General features: G+C 39.5%; 1 long non-coding RNA gene across 1 annotated transcript in view; it reads right to left on the bottom strand.

The window, feature by feature from the left end:
* Nucleotides 1-2,864: 2,864 nt before the first annotated feature.
* The window catches only part of LOC135280989 (uncharacterized), a 96,289-nt gene continuing 93,153 nt past the window's right edge, over nt 2,865-6,000 (bottom strand). The window contains exons 8-9 of the long non-coding RNA XR_010347787.1: nt 5,830-5,996; nt 2,865-2,968 (exon numbers count right to left, since the gene is read on the bottom strand). This is a non-coding gene — a long non-coding RNA (uncharacterized LOC135280989). The remainder of the gene's footprint in view (nt 2,969-5,829; nt 5,997-6,000) is intronic.

Here is a 6,000-nt window from a genome sequence, read left to right as displayed (position 1 = left end):
GCTTTTCATATAGCTGATCTTAACATAACATGTATTACTCAGTCATTTTATTTGCATTTACTCATTTAAAAATGTTAATAACTGTGGTTGCAAAGCTTACTGTATGGGAATGTGCAATTGCTTGTATTCATATACATAAGTGTGTACGATTCCTTAGTAATTTTTTTGAACTGCAGCCAAACACAGACTTGAGGCTTCTGTTTATTGTCAAAGAGAACACCCTGAAGAGCAATTCCCATCTAACTGTTCAGTGGGCTATGCAAAATTAGCTGGTGGTCTCACACTTGTACACAGCACCAATGGTATCTTATTTTTACATGAAGTCCAAAGAGAAAACGTGGGGAGGGGGGAGCAGGAACAATCACCCTGTTTTCACCACTACAATAATCATCTCTCCCAGAGGGAAATGAGAAATATGTCATTTATTCTGGGAGCATAATCAAAGATATTACTTGTATAAACACGGTGTTTTAGACTAAAATCTCTCATCAGAAAAAATGCCCCCTAAAAGCCATAGGCTGAGGATTTGTACATGGTAGCCCATTGCTCATGAACAAAACTTCATGACAGGAAAATTCAGACTGGAGACCTCCAAGCCCATACTCAGTAAATCTTGGTTCTGTTCTGCACTCACCTTCTGGAAAATTTAGATGGATTTCAAAAGCAAGGATTCATCTGGGGTGTTCTACTAACTGAACCTTAATTATCCCAAGCTCAGAAAAGCCAGAACTTTTGTCTTTGAAAGCAGCACAAGTCTCATAAGTACAGAAATAATGGATAAAAGCCTGTTTGTTGCTGTCAGTAAAGCACTGTGCTTACCAAAATTTGGTGCATTCTCTTCTTTCAGTTTGCTCTCCTTTCAAATCATGTATGTGCATACATGAGGAGTTCGGATTAAAAAAAAAATATTTATTAATGTTAGAACAAATTTAATAAACTGTTTAAAAGAAATAACATTACTTTTCCTAGTTTCTGATATATATTTTTAAAGGGTTTTTTTACTATTTTCCCCTCAGTACTTCTGATTCTAATAGGAACAGGAAACACAAAGCAACTTTACATTAAAAGTCAGCAATTCCTGAATCCTTTGCTTTGATTAAAGCATAATCCATAAATCTTTGATTAAAGATTATGTAATTATTTTCAGGTACTCAAACCTCTATACATAAAGTTACTTTACAAGTCACAAAAAAGTGATTGCTTTAGAAAGCAGCTTTTAAAATTATCTTTGTTAAGCTCAGTTTCCAGACCAACATTCTTTGGGAGGGTTCCAGATAAGTATCTGGAACTTTTGGATGCTCCTCCCAGTGGAATCATCCAGCCATTTGATGTAACTCTATTATTATTTAACACCTGGCTGCACTGCTGTGAAGTGCAGTGTGAATAAAATATGATTTGGAGTGTGCTGGCAACTATTTGCCAACAAAACAAAAGAAATGTTTTCTAATGACTCTCTGCACATTAATTTATAATAGAGATCCAAAAGCAACTCCTCAGATTACAAGGATAAAGGAAACCAGCCAAGTATTTCCATATCCAGGACTGGGACCACATCTTCTTGCTGCAAGAGTTTGCAAGCTGGAAAAGAAGTGGGTTATAGATTTATTTTTATCTGCGCAAGAATATCATGGTTAATTAGGATGTGATATCCCTGCTACTGCTGAGGTTTTTTTACATTACAGGTAACTCATAGAACTCATTCAGGCACTAGAACTCCCTGATGTTCCCTGCTGATAACACAGGCAATGAAAATTCAAACTCTGCATCAGGAAGTTTTTCATTATAATCTGAAAGTGTTGAATTTAAAGCACTGAGGAGCAGACACAATGGCTACAGGAGGGGATGTAGCCACAGACCACGCAGAGCTCAGTGGATATGAGTACAGTCTTTCCTCAAGAAAGCTGCATAAATCTGGCAAAGATGAAGTTAGCTCTGTCAGTTCAGTAAAGAACTGAGCTACTGAGCCCATTGAGAAGGGAAGAATATTTACTGCAGAAGGAATATCTAAGACACAGGCTGAATAGCTCTGAAAAATGACTACACAGGAGCCTAAGGAGAGGATTTTGGTTTTAAGCAATGTTTTACAATTTTGGCCTTACAGTTTCAGAAATATATTTTTAATTAATTAATCTAAGACTGAAAAATAAACGGAAACAAACAGGTGCTTTCAAGTCCTTTGAACTTCAGTATTTACTGGCATGAAAAAATTAATATGGCAGGAAAAAGAAATGAGAACTTTTCTACGGATATATAGATTTTAAGGTTCTAACATAGTCTCAGACAAAATGAAGATGCTGAAGACTGTTTACCAAAAACTTTCATGCAGAGATGTTTGTCACCATTAATATTTTAAGCAAATCCTGCCCATCTCCACTTTTAACAGAAGCCCATCCATTAAAAAAAATATTTATCATTGCAGTTAGAAAATGCAAATAACTTTACAAGTTTATTAATAAAGTTCCTTATCTGCAATAATTTATACTTTATAATACCAACAGGATTTTCTTAAAAGGCATAGCCTTTAAAATATAAGCACTATGATTACACTAATAAAAGAAAACTAACCCCATCCAGGTATCTTCTAGGAACTAATTTTCATAGTCCTTCCTTTTTTAAGACTTTTAAACAAAATTAGTGTAATCTGGATCCACATGGAAATTATGTTTTGTTTAAATAGTTAAGTGTGATTAAGTCATGAACTTGCAATGAAATGTCACAATGTGAAGTCATAAAAACCTGAGCTGTGATCATCTGAGAGAAAATAGTAAATACAGCTACTACAGTTGCATCAACCTTTTGAGGATGGTAGAGGATATTAACTCAGTGAAAAGAGACTGCATAGTGGCTATTCTGCTCACCTGGGTTTTTAGGGACATTTTTTTTTTGTCTTGCCACTTCCTTCCTATTTTCCCTCAGCCCTCGTTCAGCTTCATTCAGCTATTTTAACTCATTTAAATTATTGGGATACCTGGAAAATAAAGCACCAGTTTTTAATCAGTCTTAGTACTTGTGATGCTGAGTGAGCAGGGCTTTGAGATGACTCTGCTGCATCTTTTTCTTAAAAAAAAAAAAAAAGAACCCAGTGCTATCTTTTTAAATGCCAGGGAGAGTTTTACATAAACAAGGCACAAGACCAATGACCAACAAACTCAGAAAAATTAAAGAACACAGAAAACAGAGTGAAAAACTGAAAAAAATTCTCTTGTGTTCTAACCAAGTGGGTCCTTTCCCTCAGGCTTGCTCTTGGATCAGCAGCTCAGTGACTTTCTAAATGTTGGCAGGCTGCGCACAGTCCCCTGGCTCCTTTGGATGCACTGGGCATTCCCTACAGAGCCCTGCCCACTCCCCAGCCTCAGCACCACCGTGGCCTCAGCCCTTGCTCCAGGGCCCCTTTTCCCCCACCTCATCTCCTGTGATGATGCTCAGATGCTCTGGAGGAAGGAGCAATCTCCCCTGACTCCAGAGGGCTGCTGCAGAGGACAGCAGTCAGGAGAAGTCAAACATCAGCCCCATGGGCTGTGTACACACACTGGCTGACACATCATAACCTCCAAGCAGTAAAATGCACTATCTCCAGGATATTATTTCATAAATTATAATCTTAAAGAGATTCCATTTCAGTTTTTGTCCAAGTCTGCAGGGACCTGCTGGAAGTCCTGCCTCGAGCTGGGTCCCAGGGAGGGAGGCTGGAGGGTGACCTTGGAGGAGTCTGGACTCCCCTCACTGCTTCCATCTCTTACACAAGAAAACCATCTCTGAGAGCAAGCCCCACGTTGTCTCCACACACTACTGCCACACAAAACAGGACTATTTTTCACTTTAAAACAGCACAATGGTAGTTGAGAGCATTAGTAAAAGAGCTTGGTTTGATTTGCCATATTTCATGCCTGTAAATGATAGGACAAATTTTAAATTACTTATCCAGTGTTAGAGACAGATTAGTGACAGAAAACCAGAGACATCCATATGTCTTTACATCCAGTTCTGATCCTCCAGCAGCAACCAGAGGTCCCCCCTGGGTAAGCCTCAGCAGCATTGGATGTCAGCCACAAACGATGGCAGCACCAATGGGAAGCAGTCAACAAAGGTTTGATATTTCATTTTGGGGGGCAGGAAAATTAAATCTGCAGTTTGTGACTCTTAGGAAATTAAGTCTCTATTAGGAAAGGGTTAAAGACAGATTATGTAAATAGGGATATTGTTATTTCTCCCATATGTAGCACTGTGGAGTGAAGACTGCTTTCTCTCCCTGCCTGTTTTTTCTTTTTTTTTCCCTTTTTTTTTTTTTTTAGTTTTTCTTTTCCACAAATTGAGAGATTAACCTGGTCTCAATTGAAATGGCAGCCCATATCATACCTTCCCTTGATCTCACAGCATGGCTAATAACAGCTGGGGCCTACCAAGCAGGCTTCTTTATTTTTCCTTTATTGTTCCAGGCCACACAACCGTGAACCTTCAGCATGTTATGTACTTAAGCATGGTCAGGTTGATGTCATTATTTTCTTATTGTTGTGGAGCTCCCTGGGTGTTTGCCCATATTCATAGAGAGGGGCTTGTGTGCTCTTTGTAGGTTAACCTTTTAAAAAGGAGATGCTCGACCACTTGCAAATGTAGCCCAGGGCTGTGACATTGCACTGGCCGATTGGTACGCTTCAAAACACATATTAGCACCGCTTGTGCTATTTCATCTTCCCTTTTAATTTTAGCCCAGTCTTGTTAGATAAATCTTATCTGCACCACAAGTAAATGCTTGATAGAGCACATTTTTAAAGCCTTTAGAAGGAGGGGGAGAGGAAAAAAAAGTGTGGTTTGTCTGGGTCACTGTGTGCTTTGTCTAAGTCTAGGCAGAACTATTTGCCAGTTTATCTGTCCGCTGTCCCTCCATCCATCTCACCAGCCACCTCGCAGCAAACAAGCCACAAGCATTAATGCTGAATTGTGAGAGCTACAGGGAAAAGTGCTTCTCTGCATGAACCCCAGCCACAGTCAGCTTTTACAATCCTATAAAAATTGGTCTGCTTGCTATCAGTTCAGCCTGGGAAGCAAGCACAGCTCTCAATTGCCTCCAGCTTTGATGTAAGCACCCCACAATATTTCCGTTTAAACCATAGTGGAGAGAAGACACCTATAAAAATATTAATTAGCTCCAGTTGACACCAGATGCAGTTAACATATTGTGCACCAACTCCAAAATACTAGAGTTTTTATTAGGTAAGCTAATGTTTATTAGGATCATTAAAGTCTGAGTCATAAAAGGCTGAGCATAAGAAAGATGTTCCAGGTATTATTTCTACCACGTATCAAACGTAAGTTTGTTAAGTTGCATTCCCAGTGTTAATTATTTTGGAATTCATTTTGCAACTACAAGCTTTCAAAGAATTTGGCAAGGTTTTTTCAGGCACTCAGCGGGCCAAAATGGAAATAAGTGAACGGGTGGTTTTTCCCCTACCTCCCTCTTCACTCCACTGGTTTCAATGAATTTTGGCCTTGTAACTTTTAAATGAAGCAGATACAAACAGCACCACAGATTACAGGCTTAATGTCTGAATTATTTCAGTAGTGTCAATTATGATAATGATAGTCCTGACACCAGTGTATCCTTTGCTGCATTTTCTTTTGTAGACTGGTTGATCCTTTGCTTTTTCAGCCTGGGAGGTCAGGAAGGTGAGTGGTACAGCTGGGCAGCCAGCAGCCTTATGTATCTGGGTCACTTCAGTGCCCCAAAGGTGTGCCTGAAGTTACTGGTGTGATGGGAAGCACAAGGCCACCTGTGCTCCAGTGCATGAGGATTGGGTTTATGGTCGCCACCACTCTGGATGCAAAACTTACCCTTCTGTAAAATCCGTGCCACTCAGGCAGGAGGTGAAACAAAAACGATGCTGAGACCTTACAGGATGGAGCACGCTGGGTTCCACATCCATAATGACACCTTTGGAACTTCCCTGTGTCTTTACCAGGTACAACAAGGATTGTCTCCTTAATTCTTCTTTCAGTTACTGC

The sequence above is a fragment of the Passer domesticus genome, chromosome 14 (assembly GCF_036417665.1).
Source record: "Passer domesticus isolate bPasDom1 chromosome 14, bPasDom1.hap1, whole genome shotgun sequence".
Classification (NCBI taxonomy): domain Eukaryota; kingdom Metazoa; phylum Chordata; class Aves; order Passeriformes; family Passeridae; genus Passer; species Passer domesticus.
The sequence above is the reverse complement of the archived record's forward strand: the minus strand, read 5'-3'. Positions and strand labels throughout refer to the sequence as shown.